At 48.5% G+C, this 15501-nt stretch overlaps 1 protein-coding gene and 1 long non-coding RNA gene across 2 annotated transcripts in view; one reads left to right on the forward strand and one right to left on the reverse strand.

Annotated features, from left to right (window-relative positions):
- The window catches only part of GABA-B-R2 (gamma-aminobutyric acid type B receptor subunit 2), a 363959-nt gene that overhangs the window by 189306 nt on the left and 159152 nt on the right, over nt 1–15501 (forward strand). The window lies entirely within an intron of this gene.
- The window catches only part of LOC142560488 (uncharacterized), a 263361-nt gene that overhangs the window by 134406 nt on the left and 113454 nt on the right, over nt 1–15501 (reverse strand). The gene's annotated exons all lie outside the window — the stretch shown is intronic.

Below are 15501 nucleotides of genomic sequence, written 5' to 3' on the forward strand. Positions count from 1 at the left end.
ATTCACACTATCAATCAGGTGGTAGAAAATGTGCGGAATAAAACCAACCTTTACATGTAGCTTTCATTGATTACGAGAAAGCGTTTGATTCAGTCGAAACCTCAGCACTCATGGAGGCATTGCGGAATCAGGGTGTAGACGAGCCGTATGTAAAAATACTGAAAGATATCTATAGCGGCTCCACAGCCTCCGTAGTCCTCCATAAAGAAAGCAACAAAATCCCAATAAAGAAAGGCGTCAGGCAGGGAGATACGATCTCTGCAATGCAATTCATAGTGTGTTTACAGGAGGTATTCAGAGACCTGGATTGGGAAGAATTGGGTATAAGAGTCAATGGAGAATACCTTAGTAACTTGCGATTCGCTGATGCTATTGCCTTGCTTAGTAACTCAGGGGACCAACTGAAATGGATGCTCACTGACCTGGAGAGGCAAAGCCGAAGGGTGGGTCTAAAAATTAATCTACAGAAAACTAATGTTTAACAGTCTCGGAAGAGAACAGCAGTTTACCATAGGTAGTGAGGCACTGGAAGTGGTAAGGGATTACATCTACTTAGGACAGGTAGTGACTGCGTATCCGGATCATGAGACTGAAATAATCAGAAGAATATGAATGGGCTGGGGTGCGTTTGGCAGGCATTCTCAGATCATGAAGAGTAGGTTTCCATTATCCCTCAATAGAAAAGTTTATAACAGCTGTGTCTTACCAGTACTCAGGTACGGGGCAGAAACCTGGAGGCTTACGAAAAGGGTTCTACTTAAATTGAGGACGACGCAACGAGCTATGGAAAGAAGAATGATGGGTGTAACGCTAAGGCATAAGAAAAGAGCAGACTGGGTTAGGGAACAAACGCGAGTTAATGATATCTTAGTTGAAATCAAGAAAAAGAAATGGGGCTTGGGCAGGACATGTAATGAGGAGGGAAGATAACCGATGGTCATTAAGTGTTACGGAATGGATTCCAAGGGAAGGGAAGCGTAGCAGAGGGCGGCAGAAAGTTAGGTGGGCGGATGAGATTAGGAAGTTTGCAGGGACAACATGGCCACAATTAGTACATGACCGAAGTAGTTGAAGAATTATGGGAGAGGCCTTTGCCCTGCAGTGGGCGTAACCAGGCTGATGATGATGATGATGATGATGATGATGATGATGATGATGATGATGATGATGATGATGATGATGATGATGATGATGATGATGATGATGATGCGCAAGCGGGTAGTACTTTGGGAACAGCAGAATGTTCTTTATTTATTAATTTTTTTGCGGAGTTTGCGCGCTGCGCACCCGTTCCGACAACGCTAACTTGAGCTAAGCTTTCATGGTGATATTCGGTTGTTATTCTCTATTCTGGCATCACTTCTCCGCGTAGAAATGCGCGCAACAGTTCTGACCGCATCAAAATTTGAGCATTCGAGATAACGCTAGGCAAGCATGCCTTGATTCAGATGCACGTTACAGAACTTCCCGAGACATAAATTAAACCGCAGGCCCTCTCATAGCTTCTGTTGGGTGCGAGGACCTACGGAGTCGCCATCTGTTCTAAGTTTCTCGATCCAAGCTTCACGCAGCTTCTTGCTTGCGTAGTATGGGGCATAACGCGGCGGGCTCATCATAGGTTCGGCTGTCGGCGCTCAATAAAAACGCCGCGTGGGAGCCCTCCTGGGCATTTCTGTAAGTGCTCTCGAAATGAATAAAGTTTTTTACTGTCAAAATAATAATCCCGGGCAAACAGAAAGCACAGAATGGTTTGCAGGCACTATCTCTTTACGGAATACGTACACTCGCCCACAAGATATACACTACGTACACGTAGAATACGTACACTCGCCCACAAGCTCGCCCACGCGAGCGCGTGGAGAAACGACCCTCCTCCTCTTCTAGAGTCGCACCCCTGGTGTCGAGACCGACGCTTGCGCGCATGCGCATCCCTTCGAGACTGCAAGCGTGCATGTTTCCGTGCTTCTTCCTTGCGCGCCGGCGATATCCTAATGCAGCCGCGAGGTGCCCCTCTTGCAATTGGCGTTATGGGGGCTTTGACTACGACGCCTACGACGGCGTCTTGTATGTACCGTCGCGACGATTCACCCTTTTTTGTTGTTGTTGTTGAAGTCTTGGACATTTCAATATCATTATACCGCAAGTTGCGTCACACAGTATGTTTATCGGTCTTCTCAGCGAGGAATTACCCGCCCCCTCCTTTTCTTATTCCAGTGCATTTCATTATTTGGTGCTACACAAGCATGAACATATGACATGTCTTTTATAAATGTACTTTTTACCGTTCCCTCTCCTTTCCAGTGAACTTGCCAGTATCTAGCACCCACAAGCTCTTAGACCAAAGCTTCACGACATTAGCCGGGCAGCGCGCGCGGGCGAGCGCCTCAGTTCGCGCTTTCCGCTACTCACCGAACATCGCAGCCCCGACGCCGTAGCATAAATCGTCCTCGCGGAAGTGCTGGCTGCACACCCGAGTTGTAGCCGATCGCTGCTTGTCGTTTCTAGGTTTCTCGATTGAAGCATCACGCAGCTTCGTCCCCTGCGGGTACGTGTGAAGGCTGACACCGAGCTCGGTTACGTACGTCCGGCACTGCGGCACCGAGTCGCAGCCTACCATGTTGGACGCCTTCGAAGGCAGCCACCACCTATTGTAGAGCTTTCAAGTGTTGCCAAGCACAAACTCGAAGCGGGGAAACCTCTCCACTTAACCAGAACAGAAGTGCAAGTGAGACTTTAAACTTTCGTTTTCAGTTCGCTTCGGCGCTTCCGAAGCAGCCGACGCGGCCGCTGCGACCACGTGATCCCTCATACTACGTCACGCCGACGGCGGCACAAGCTTTCCCAATGGTGCAGCTCGCCCTCAGTAGTCCACGATGGTGCCTTGGAGTTTTAAACCCTATACCTTAACTTATATTGATATATCTTAGAACAAAGGTCGTCAGTGCTTAGAACCCCGAAACCACCGGCACATTAATTTTCCAAGCGACATCATCAAAACGGCGAGTCCAGTTAAGCTTGCAGTGAGCGAAACTGGCCACCCTGGTTAAAATTGATTAACGTCTAGGCTTTACGTTTCAGAATCGCTATATGATTACAAGGCACGGCGTAGGGGCGTCTGCGGATTAATCTGGACCACCCGGGGTTATCTAACATTTCGCACCAATGGAACTGCAGCAGCCAAGGCCGGGATCAAAACCTGTGACCTCGAGCTCTGCACTGCAACGCCATAGGTAGCGCGGTAGGTACCACCCTGGTTAATGACTGAGCAGAGGTCTGTAGATGAAAACCTCGTCAGCCGGCCAGACGATCCCTGTAAATGATGCCGACGATGACGATGTTCTGGTTTAGTGGGATCAACATAGCTCGTGGAGGTAAGCAGCGAAAGAAATGAAGACTAACCGGAGATGCACACACCACAAAGCACTGTTTTAAACGTTCAGCGTCCATTCTTTATATCCCGACAACTCTTAAAAGCTGCGTTCGCATCAAGACAGCTAACTATATATTCACACCAAATGAGTTGGTATCATTCCCTCTGTTCTTAATGCGCGTATGAGTTGACAATGCTCTAACTACAAGCTTCGCAGGCGGAAGTGTCACGCGTCGCAATGAGCAACGTTGATTGCACTAGAACCAGAATGGTTTCGCAAGATCCTTTATTGCGTGAGTCGCCGTCACCGCGCGCAAGTACCACTCAGTGCTCCTATTACAAGTGAAGTGGATTACAAGATGGTGGCTCCTAACCAATCAGAGAGCAATGCGGTCGTACGAAACAAGCGCCAGCTGGAGAGAAGGTCGCCCGAAACGAGGCAAGGCCGAAATCATTCGTACCGACTCTTACTGCTGATCAGATCGGGGTCTATTGCTCAACCACACGACGTGGACGCGACGTGTCCCATCACCGAGAGGAAGTTCCGATCAAACTCGAGCGCGTGAACGTTCCGCAGTGTAGCAGAAATAAAAAAAAACAAGATTTATTTTAACGCTGTAGCTGCTCATCTGGTATGTGGAGATGGGAGTCGTGCTTGGGGATTTTCGCAACGCGTCATCGAGGCGCAAGTGCGTCCAACTTGTTTTTGCCCTTGACTCTGACGTGCTGGGACGCGCAAAATGCCCTGCGCACGACACACGACACACAGCCGCTTGGTCCTTTTTATTTCTTTTGGATGCGCTTCACTGGACGAATATAATTGATCCGCGTACGACCAAACGTGCGTGAAGCTTAAGTTGTGTGCGCTGTTTTTGCCGAACCTTGTCCCCGCATCTGAGAAACATAACAAAAAAAGGGCCAGCCATGTGCTGAACTCCAGGTGGTCCCGTTTTTTCTCTTCCTTCTTCTACGTTAGCATTTTTATGTCGGAACGCTGCTTGCCTAACGAAAGTTCAGCCCCTCCTAGTTCATTATGTGGGCCTCGCTGGATTTCGATCCTGGCGCGCAAGTAAGCGAAAAGTTTGTGCTCGCCGGTGCTTGAAGTAGCGATAACCCGCTCCAGTACTACGGGCATTGTGCGATCCAGTATATCGAGCATGGCCGCGTTTAAACGCTAATTGGTGTGTCAGTCAAGCCCCCCCCCCCCCTTCTTCTTTTGGCAATCGACGTATGACATATAGAGCAATTTTAGATATGCACGTCGTAGTTATCTTTTTTTCCAATTTTGCCTATGCAGTTTGGTAAAGCTTAGCAAACTACTCGGCGAGTAGCGTGAATGCGAGTGACTCTATTAGGCTGTTGGCATGTCATCTAATTCGTTGTATCGCAGGCCACAACGACACTGACATGGAAGGTACACGAAACGCCACACAGCGCTAAATGATGTCTCACGTTCATCGAATTAGAGTATGCTCAGTCATGGTTATCTTTCCCTTTGCGCAGCTTTCCTTTAGCTTATTTCTTACTTTTCCAGTTCCTATCGCAGAGATCAACATTAGCAATCTTCAAATAGTGAATGATATGTAGTTTAAAAGAAATGGAAAATCAAGCTGAGGCTTGGACGTCTCTAAGGCTGCCGTCAACTAGCTCTTCTTTCATCCCTTTGCGATGCTCGCTACAGATTACTCACCTGAGACGACTTTCTCATTCGACGAAACCCGGCATCTCGGTCCGCACAAGAAGAAATGTCGCTATAACCATGAAAACAGAGTTTATAACGGATACCACAGGCATGAGATCTCTAGTACTTGCAGAGAATATGCTATCCTTTACGCGCGGAAAGCTAACGCAACGTACCAAGAAAAACAACGAACGGAGGAAACGATGCAAAGTGAGGAAAGTAGCACATCAAATGAGCTACGAGAGTGATGCCAGAGAAGCAGTGCTGCCCTAATGACTCAGACGGCATGGCCGTGCCTTTACAACGCTGTACGCGCGTACATCAAAGGAAGGTCGAAAGACTCTCCCGTCGCACTCATCGCCCGAGAAGCCGGCTAACACCACCGAGGAAGACTTTCAACGCTCGAACATTCCCGCAGCGAAGCTCGTCGCATTAGTGTCGGGCCCTAATTTGCATGGAAAACGAACGCCCGTTGCCCATTCTTCGGTGGTGCTATATATATATATGGCCGACAGGCAGGCATGCACACTAAGAACCACAACTTTCTCGATCTACCTTTCCTTCTTTCTCTGCCCTTTCTTATTTATTCTTTTCTCCCTCACTTTGTTCCTTAACCCTCTCCATCTATTAATTCGTTCCGTTCACCCTAGTTTTCTCTCTTTCCCCATTCCTTGCATTCTCTCTCGCTTTCTCTCGATGTTCATTTCTTCCTTTCCACTTTCCCATTCCTGCCTTCCTTTCCCTTCGATTCCCGTCTCATTTCTCTCCTTCCTTTCTTTCTTTATTACGCCGTCCAGGGAGTCCCTTCGTAGCCACTCACATTCTTCCCGCTGTTTGTGATTTCTCTGTTCCACTTCAAACTCCTGGCCGTACTCTGTGTACCCACGTAGACCGCCTTCGATGGCCGTATTCCCTTTCCCATACCGCCCGCGACACGCCGTCTCTCCTAGCCGATACCGTGTCCCCCGCGGTGGCGTGCTTCGTTCCTGGACGACGGAGGGATCGTTGTGCAGCCGTTTGGATTGAATTTGCAGCGACCCCCCCGATCCTCCCCCCCCCCCCCCGCTCTTCCTGCCGAAGACGACGACGATCCTCTTTGAAGAAAAGGGGGATTCTCTTTCCAAACGCCATTCTAGCAGTCATTATGCAAATTCGCGTCTCGATTATTGATCGGACTCCTTTTATCGCCCGTCGCTGTTTGTTGAGTCTTCTAGTTTGCCTCTGTCTACTTTCTCTGACCGTGTAATTGAGTCAAGAGTGCTCTAAGATGTAGCAGTGAAAAAGAAAATGGCGAAGAACAGAAAAGAAAAAAACAACGTCAGCACTTCGGCTGCCAGCTGCTTTCTGTGGCACTTGAGTCGCCGCGCTGTGTTTCCTCATGTTTTGTTTGTCTTGCTCTTCTTTTTTTGAAAGAATCATTTTTGTCTTCGTTTAGTCGCTTGAATGCCCCGTGACTACCCTCGTGTGCGGTCGCTATGCAGAACAGATTGAGACGCGCCCCCATCAAGGGCGTGTCAGGTGCACCGACAAACCGACGATCGCCCTTCGAAAGGCAATCATCTCACTTCACATTTGTAAACCCCCCCCCCTCCCCTCCCCCGCCCTCAACACGCTATCCTTTACTATTTCTCATTTTTTATTTATCTCTCTCCAATGGCAAGCACTTGTAAAAAAAGCACTTTAATCGGCAATGTATTCGCCTTGCATGCATCCTAATTCATACGCTGAACAGCTAAGGGGGCACGCGTCATCCTACCAGTAATGGGAGCATTTGAAGGGCGCCTCGATTAATTCGAACCTGCTCGTGGAGCTTGGCTAGTTACTACGGGGCCTCTGCTATTTCTTTCCCCTATTTGGAGCGATATGACGTATACTGCCTGCGAAATCAATTTTATCGTGGACGTGGCAGTTCTTTATGTATTTCGCTAGAACAGCAGCTTGGGCTTGTTGGTTTTCCATCCTGGTGCAAACAGCGCAAAACGTAGACGGGACACGAGGAGAGAAGACGACACCACAAGCGCTGCTTTATGAAGTTGAACAGTTCTTTATGAAGCGCAGTTTGTAAATTCGTGTCTTGAACGGTCTTCTGATGTTCCTTCGACAATGCCACGCTATACGAGTTATCTTTTAGCATGTGTTTGTAGCCGAGAGCAGAATGGCGCGTAAAGTTCTTTTTTTTTTTTTTACAACGAATAGCTTTCTTTTGGAGCCAGAGGCCTTTTTCTGCATCTCGTTGAGTGCGCCGGCAATCGGAAATTCACCTTGGTGTGTGGCGCTCTCGCCGCGCATATAGCGCCACGAGGGAGTCGCTCAATTTTTGGGGCCTCTCTGATTAATCCGCGCGCGTTCCGAGAGTTCATTCCCGCGTCCGATGGGCAACGTTGTCAGTGTTCGCCTCACATCAGGTATACAGAGAGGCTTTCCGTAATAGCGAAAAAAATTTCAAAAAGAAGTGCAGTGGAAGTTTTTGTGTTTTTAGAACAATTAAAGCACTGAACAAAGAAAAGTGTCTAAATAAAAAAATATTTGATTGACCCGCAAGGAATATTCGCATTTGCTTATTCAAAGGCATTAGGCACCTTTACATTATGAGTTAATCGTGAAAGCACCGCGAATGTTTTAGGAATGCCATCTTCACAGTCTTGCTGATTGGGTCGATACATTTCAGTGATCTACAAATTTTGTCATTTACTCGCCCAAAGGCATTACGCACCATTACACCATGATTTATTCATCGGAACACTATTAAAGTCCTAAGAATTCCATCTTAACAGACTCTCTGATTTGATTGATGCATTTCAGTTATCTACAAAGTTGCACAGATAACCCAGGGTCTCTTACTTTTTAACGATGAGCTTCGGTGGTTTTTGCATAATTTTTTTCTGCTACTTTATGAAAAGCACACTGTCTCCCGCACGCAATCGCCACTGGAACGGTGGTTTGAACAATACGGACGTAAGTAAATATAGTCCTACCGAACAAGGGCGTATGTAAAAAATACACGCAGAAACTCCTCTGGGAGCTGTCTAACTATGCGTAAGCATTGTGCCACTTGCTCATCCACACGTAGCCCGGTGTGATTATCAGTGTTACGAAACTTGATCAGACCAGTATAGACGACAGCTCTGCGGCGACACGAACTGCTGCGGACGGCGGCGCTAGGTGAATTGATGATGCAAACTACTGCAGGTTTCGATCATTACAAACCGTTATCGCTCTTTAGCGTCTTATCCATCGGCGTCGAACCACTATAAACCATGGTGAAACAGACTCCGGTGGTGGCTGCGTATGGCGCGGCGGCCCGGGCCTGTGTTCTCGTCGCATAGTTCGCGTTGAAGCGAGACACATGGATCCTATCTCGATAGCGATCTGCGATGGGGACGCAGTGCATCGAGTGCTGATGGCTTCGTGCGCGCTGTGTTCTCGCCGCTTAGTTCGCGTTGAAGCGAGAGGCAGCAAGGTGAGTTCGCTCGCTTCCTGTGGGCCCTATCTCGAAAGCGATCATCTTATGTGACGGACGGACGGGCGGGTTTCCTCGTTGGGTACATATTTTCCCTACGAGTGAAATGGAGTGGCCGAAGGTGGGCTGCTGCTAACGGCCACAATGGTGACCTCTTGCGTTTGATCCCCTGTCGTTGTGTTGGACTCCGGTTGGACCTCATTTAAACCTACCTAAGTTCTTTGCGATTAGGTCCGGCGCTTAGCAGAAACGTGTCTTCAGTTCGAATGCCACAACATTCACACATCTCCAAGCTACTTAGCGCGAGGTTACGAGTTCCCTTCCTCACCTCGGCAGTCGTATTCCCCCTTGGGCGACCAGGCCAGGTCGTGAAGAAAAATCCATATGCATTTTACCACCATGGCATCATTCAGTGCTCCGCCGCCCTCCTCTTCCCTATCCCCCCCCCCCCCAGCCCCTCACACGCACACTTTGTACAGCTCCGAAAAAATAATTATTTAACTAGTCTGCAAGCGCTAGTTTTGCAGCCCCGTTTATGTCCCGACTTCAAGCTCGAATCATTCAGCTAAAGCACCTAATTCTTACGGACACCTGCAGGTTCGTGCATTTGATAGCGTGTGTTATATACAGTACAGAACAAACAGGGATGCATGTTACGCACAGTATACCATGTTGGAAACTAGGCATCGCTCTCCGTCAAGTCTATCGCGTATGCAAACAAGGTGAGAAGCAAGCAGTATGGGAAGATAAATAATTGCGAAACTATGAGACTTAGTGGTGCCTGTGTTCCTGGTGTCCATAAGCGCTGTGATGTCGCCGTCCGACATCACAGTGCTTGCGGTGTCGTCTTCTCGTCTCGTGCCCATTCCACGTTTTGCGCTGTTAACACCAGGATGGAAAACCAACAAGCCCAAGCTGCTATTCTAGCGAGATATTGCGAGAGTCACTGATAAAAACAAGTTATGCGGAGAACGCGAAATCAGTGCGGTCCGCCTTGCTTTGCACGAAAGGAAAGAGTGACGTCTGCAACCACTCGGAAACTGTGTCATTTCGTGGTCTCCCGACAGTGGGCTCGAGCCAAACCCACGGCTTCACTGAACCGTATAGGAAAGCATGCAGTCGCTGTGCAAAACGAGAACGCTGACCTCAAAACACCTTCTGATTTGATCCCTTTGAAATTTGCTTAACCTCAGCAAAGCTCGAAGGCTAGCTCAGCAGAAAAAAAAAAGAAAGCTCGTTTAATCGAATTCGTGAAATTCCTGCCCATTGTGCTGACACATCACGAAAGCAGACGGCACCCATTACTAGGCCTTTTCCTTAGCAGGTTCCTTTTACTTCAGTTTGTTTTCACCTCACTCGTGGTGAAAACTTTGTACTAAACCGGCTGCTGAGAACTCTATGTGTAGTGCTTTAGGCGCAAAACTACTAAACACGTAAACGGCACGATTATTGTCTTTTTCAAGCCAAACGCAGACTACAAGAACCAAGCTTTCTTAACGCAGTAAACTTCCCTACGCTTGTAGCCTCGTCTTTCTTATTGGTTTCTTACGTTTCGAATGACTGACCGCACGGTGTTACCCCACCTGAAGATCTTGCCAGGTCACAATTCGAGATTTCTGCGCCAGGCAGGAAACGCTGATACGGTAAAATTATTTCGGAGTGGGCTGCTACAACGCCCTACATGGCGGAACGAATGCTTTCAGTTGTCAAACCTCATAGATTACACAGTTAAACCTCGTTATAACGAAGTAGAATGCGACCCGAAAATGCCTTCCTTATATCCAATATTTGTTATAAGCATATATTCGCTACACACGTATATAGGGGAGAAATGTTTTATATTTAGTTCATTATATCGAATAATTCGTTATGTCCGTTTTCGTCATCTCGAGGTTTGACTGTATCACACACAAGTGGCAGCTTAGATTTTGGGCATATTAAGTTCTCGCCGAAAGCTAGACAAACACACTAGAGAGTTTGAGTGTGTCCGGTATTCCGATATACGCAATGACCTTTGCCTAGCACCAGGTTAGAAGACGCTGGTAGCGACATCTTGTGACGCTTCTTCTAGCCACAACGCCTTACAGACACGTTTTCTTGTTTCTTGGCTGTTTTTGTCGTAAGTAGTTAAAAATGATTTCGAAAGGCAACGTGTTCACGATTGCGCCACAGCCGAAAATTTACATCAGTAGCGAAGTATAGGATACTATTGGTAAGTGCAATAATAGGCTCTGCGTTTGTCTGGCTGAGCTCTACGCCATCAGGTGGTGCAACCAATCCGGCCACTCACGTTTACGGCTCCAGTAATCCGGTAATCCTCAAAACGTTGCCGGAATAACAAACACGCTAAAACTCTTTACTAACAGAGTAAATTTTGCAAGAGACGTGCAACTTTCGCCCGACTCGCGCTAAATTCGGGCCAGACGTTCAAGCAGTGGCCCTACAGGCACCATTCCGAGCAGTAGCGACTCCTCCTTTCCAGATCGCGTATACCTACGACGGACCATTTACAGCGGCCGGTATCTGGCCGGAAGTTCTTTCGACATCCGTCTCTTCAGCTCAGAAGCCGCTTTTCCCTTCCTCGACGAGAATCGAGTGGCCATCTCTTCACCAGCGGAAACAACTAGTGACTTCGGTAGCTTTCTTCACTGTTTCTGGCTTGCTCTTATTTCATCATTGGTTTCTCTCTTTTTTGTGCGTGTGTGTGTTTGTATGCGCGTATGTCTCTTAACCCTCTCGCCACCGGTCGTTTCGTCCTAAGAGCTCTACCGCGCTTCGAGTGCAGAAGGGTCCTGGATTCGGGGCAGCGTACCGCGTTTCGCTCAATAGCGTGCACCGTCAGCCATGTCTTGTCGAAACAGGTTCACAAGACTGTCGGAGGCCATTGCACAAACTTTTACGCTTCTCATTTTCTCTACACGTAAACTATTATTAGCTTACGTAGCTATTATTAGGTAACACAAACAAGTTATTAAGACACCTATTCTCTTTGGTTTAGTTGCTTTCCGCAGACTTTCAGAAAAGGATTTTACGAATATTCCACTGACAGCAGTAAACAAGAAAACGTAAATCCACACAATTCAAGGGATTTCAGCGGAAGCTTCATAGACTACATTGAAAAACATCTGTAGGAATTGGATCGGCTGTCTCGAAAATGTTTTGTTGGGATCAATGAAATCACAAAGCCAACGGCCATCCACGACTATACTCTGTTGCTAAGACGCTTTACTGAAAACCACGGTACTGGCGGTCCGCTCTTCAGTCGCGTCTGCGGAGCGCGAAGTGCAGGAAAGCCTGCGAAGTCGAATTTCCATGTCGGATACAGAGATCACGACGGTGCTGAAGAATGATTCGAATCTTTGCACTGTGACATGCGTCATAGCTCTGCTTTGAAAGGTAATTTCTCGTGAAACGATCGAATAAGCTTTTCAACCTGAAAATTATTCAGGAGCCGCAGACGTCAACGCGTAGCGTGCCGGTCACGACAGCCAAAGGCACAGGCTTGTCGCGCTGAAATTTATTAGTAAATGTGCTAACATATTCTACATTGTTTCACGCAACAAATTAGAAGTTACAATGAATGATTACTTCGCTCGATGTTACATTCAGCCGTTGCAGAATAACTAAGCGATAAAAATTTAACGGGCAGTACCTTATGTTTAGCCGCAACGGCACAAGAATGTAAGAACGTATGGTTGTGTAAAAGTTATGTAATAACAGCAGACGAGGCGTAGATGGCCAATTACGCTCATTTCACACGCGCCAAACGTTCTTGCAGCTTCGGCCACCGATTACCTGATGCCAGCTCTGTTGCTTCCCAGGCCCTGCACGCTTTTACGGAGGCAAAGTACGGCAAGTAGCCGGAGCAGCGGCGGCGACGGCGACTCAGCGAGGCGCGCGGTTTCCTACGCGGCTCAGCCGTTGTCGCGGAGGGGGGAGGAGGAGGCGGCTCCCGGTCGTAAACGAAGCCGACCGAGCGGCCTGTTCTGGAATTCGGAGCCATCCCCGACGAAGCTGACGCCGCCATCGGCCCGATGACCAGAGCCGAAGGAGCTGACGGCGTCGCTCGCAGCCAGGCTCCTTTCTTTTCCTTTCGGCGGAAAGCGCTTCGGGCCGGCCCCGGGCCCGCCCGTCTTTTTTACGACTCCGCAGCTCGTGTCGATAAAACATGTCCACGCCGTGCCCCCACCCCCTCCTCTCGTTGGGCATCTTGAGCTTCCAGAGCCAGGGCACCACCTCACTTCTCCCTTCCCAATCAACCTCCCCCCTTTCCTCCACTTTGCCTTCGATCTCCACGCCCGTTTTGTCCCTTGTTTCCCCAGCAAGTTTCGGGTGCTCTTTCCTTCGTTCCCTGCCGATACGGCTCCGAGGCCGGCATACTATAGCCGCGCCTATCATTGGCCCGGCCGGCCGGCCTGCCCCCAACGTTGTGACGGCCTTTCGGTGCGCCTCGATCTCGTTATCGCGCCTTGCCCTCGTTTGTCACTCAGCGTCGACAACGACGACAGGGACGCTAAGAAGAAACTGCGGTGACGTTGTAGGATCTCCCGCCTCCCCCCCCCCCCCCTCATTTCCCAAATGCCGGCGCTGGCGCCATGCCTAGTACTATTGCGGGCACTGTGGGTGCCGACGGGAGAAGGATTTGGGCGAAGTATACGGACGGGTCGGTCCCCTGATACCGCCGGCCTTATCACCGCAGCCATCTCAACCTTACGGCCCTGATTTGTGCAATTCCTGGCAACACCTCGATATGACCCGTTTGTAGACCGATTGTCTAGGGATATCCGGCTATTCGTTTGATATACGTATACGTATATGGCACTGGCTTGTCCGACAGCAGGTCTCGTATCTCGATGGCACTTTCGCTTTTCTCTTTCATTGATTAATTTGCTAGCGCGAGCTCTATTTTATCTAACATGACGTCAGGAAATGACTTATCGCTAGACTGACTGCCGGAACAACCACGTTGACTTTCTTTCATCCTCCTCTGTTTTCTTCTCCGCATTACTTGACTCAAGTGCACATTACAAGGCCGGAAATGCCATTCTGACCAAACCCTGCGTCTTTCGTACTGTCACAATATTTCCCGCGCTCTAACGGTCGCACCATTAACATGTCGACAAGTCTTTTATCAGCTAAGTTGAGACCACAAATGGGGATTTAACTTCGGGCATTTATAACGATATTCCATTAGGATGCAGTACTTATTATTGCCATTCAGTGATTATGCGCAGACGACGGTCTCGTATCCCCAGGTGCGCCTCAACATCCCTCGTTCTGTCGCAACAGTCGTAGGGTATAACATTACACATTGTCATTGATTAGTGGAAGTACAAACAAGTTTCGCATGTAGTATCGTCTTCTTTTCTATCATTTCTACTAGCTGTCGTCAGAAGACCTTGAGCAGAACTTCATCCTTTCACAATGACTCTTTGGTCTCTCATATGAAAGTTATCAGGAATAATGATATTGCATTCTTCAACATCCTCGTAGTTCGTATGGACAAAGGAGCCGTAAGGGCAGTTGCGGGCATGCGCGATCATAGCGCGTAACAACTCCGTGAGAGTGATCTATCAGGCTTCATATTGTCGCAAGGAGTGCGCCAACAAGTGCGCCAACAAGTGCGCCACGCCTCTTGTCGAAGGCATTTGTAAATCGAAGCCGTTTTTGTGAACTCTCCCTTTACTTTTTTGACCGCGGCTGCTGTCTGGATGGATGTTGCTGCCATATTGTCGAGTGGGTCGCACGCAGCGTAGCAATACCATTGTTTATACTACTCTTACGCATGTCCAAACCTCTGGCCTCGTTGGCTACGGCATTGCTCGGTGATAAAACGAACCATATCTGACCGTCCTCACTGCAACAAATGAAAGACGTTAGGAGCACAATTCCTCGAATAAAGCAAATGTCTCCTAACCTTTCCATGCTCATTTTTTCCGACCGGTAGAGACAACAGTCGCCAACGATACTTCTGTCGCGCCACCGCCAGCTATCTCTCCGAGGTGTGACCCCCGCGTGTTGGTGACCACGATTTCCAGACTGTGTGGCACATACCCACGAGGGGTTTAAGTGGTGAGTTAAGTGGTACGGAAGTGGTAAGCGAGTGGTACGGAAGTGGTAAGCGAGTGGTACGTTTAAGATAGGAAGGCAACATGAAATGGCGTACACAACACAACGACATGTCGTACTGCGGGCGACGCAACAGTATATCCGCGCCCGCCAGTTGCCTTTACGCACCAAGGCAATTTGCAAGTTTAATAGCATTTCATTACCCGTCTTACGAAAGCTTCACTCGACACAGCTTGGCAAATGTGCGTTCCCATGTGCTTAATTTCTCTACATTTCCTTAGTGCTGAGCTCACTCACGTCATCCTACAATCCGCTCAATCTTGCGCAAAAGCAAGGAAGCTGTAAGTTAGAGGAAACAAACACGTCAGCGGTTTTTTCGTTAATTCTTTTTAAATCCTTCCTCTTCCGTCCCTTTCCTCGTTCTTCTCTTCGAGTTCGCGAGAGTCGATTGAGATCTCCACTTGAGTAGGCGTAGTGCAACAACGTCGATACTCGGCTTTCGGTAATTATTCTCCCGGAAGATCTCTAAAGCCTGTCCCACTCTTTCGGCCTTTTTTTTCTCCAATACCCAAAAAAAACGGCGAACCGTGAGCGGATCTCCGAAAATCTGCTTATACCCTCTCGACCGCACGAACGTGAACGCAGTTCAAAAATAAAGGCAAATAAACGAAAACGAAGATAAACTCTGGCGCTGAACCCGATGAATAGCCAAGCGTTCCTAGAGTTTTGAAACCGTAGTTGGCCCGTAAATTTTTTTCTTTATTTTTCTTCTTCACTCTACAGGCTGAGCGATGATTCTGCCCCGCACGCTTTAATGCTATCCACCCTTATATCGAGGAACAGCGAGGCTTTAAATCCGGGGCTCTTGATCCGCGCAGCCAGCGGTGATTGGCTTAGGACGAGAAGCACTTCCCAGCTGTT

Source organism: Dermacentor variabilis, chromosome 10 (genome assembly GCF_050947875.1).
Source record: "Dermacentor variabilis isolate Ectoservices chromosome 10, ASM5094787v1, whole genome shotgun sequence".
NCBI classification, from domain to species: Eukaryota; Metazoa; Arthropoda; class Arachnida; order Ixodida; family Ixodidae; genus Dermacentor; species Dermacentor variabilis.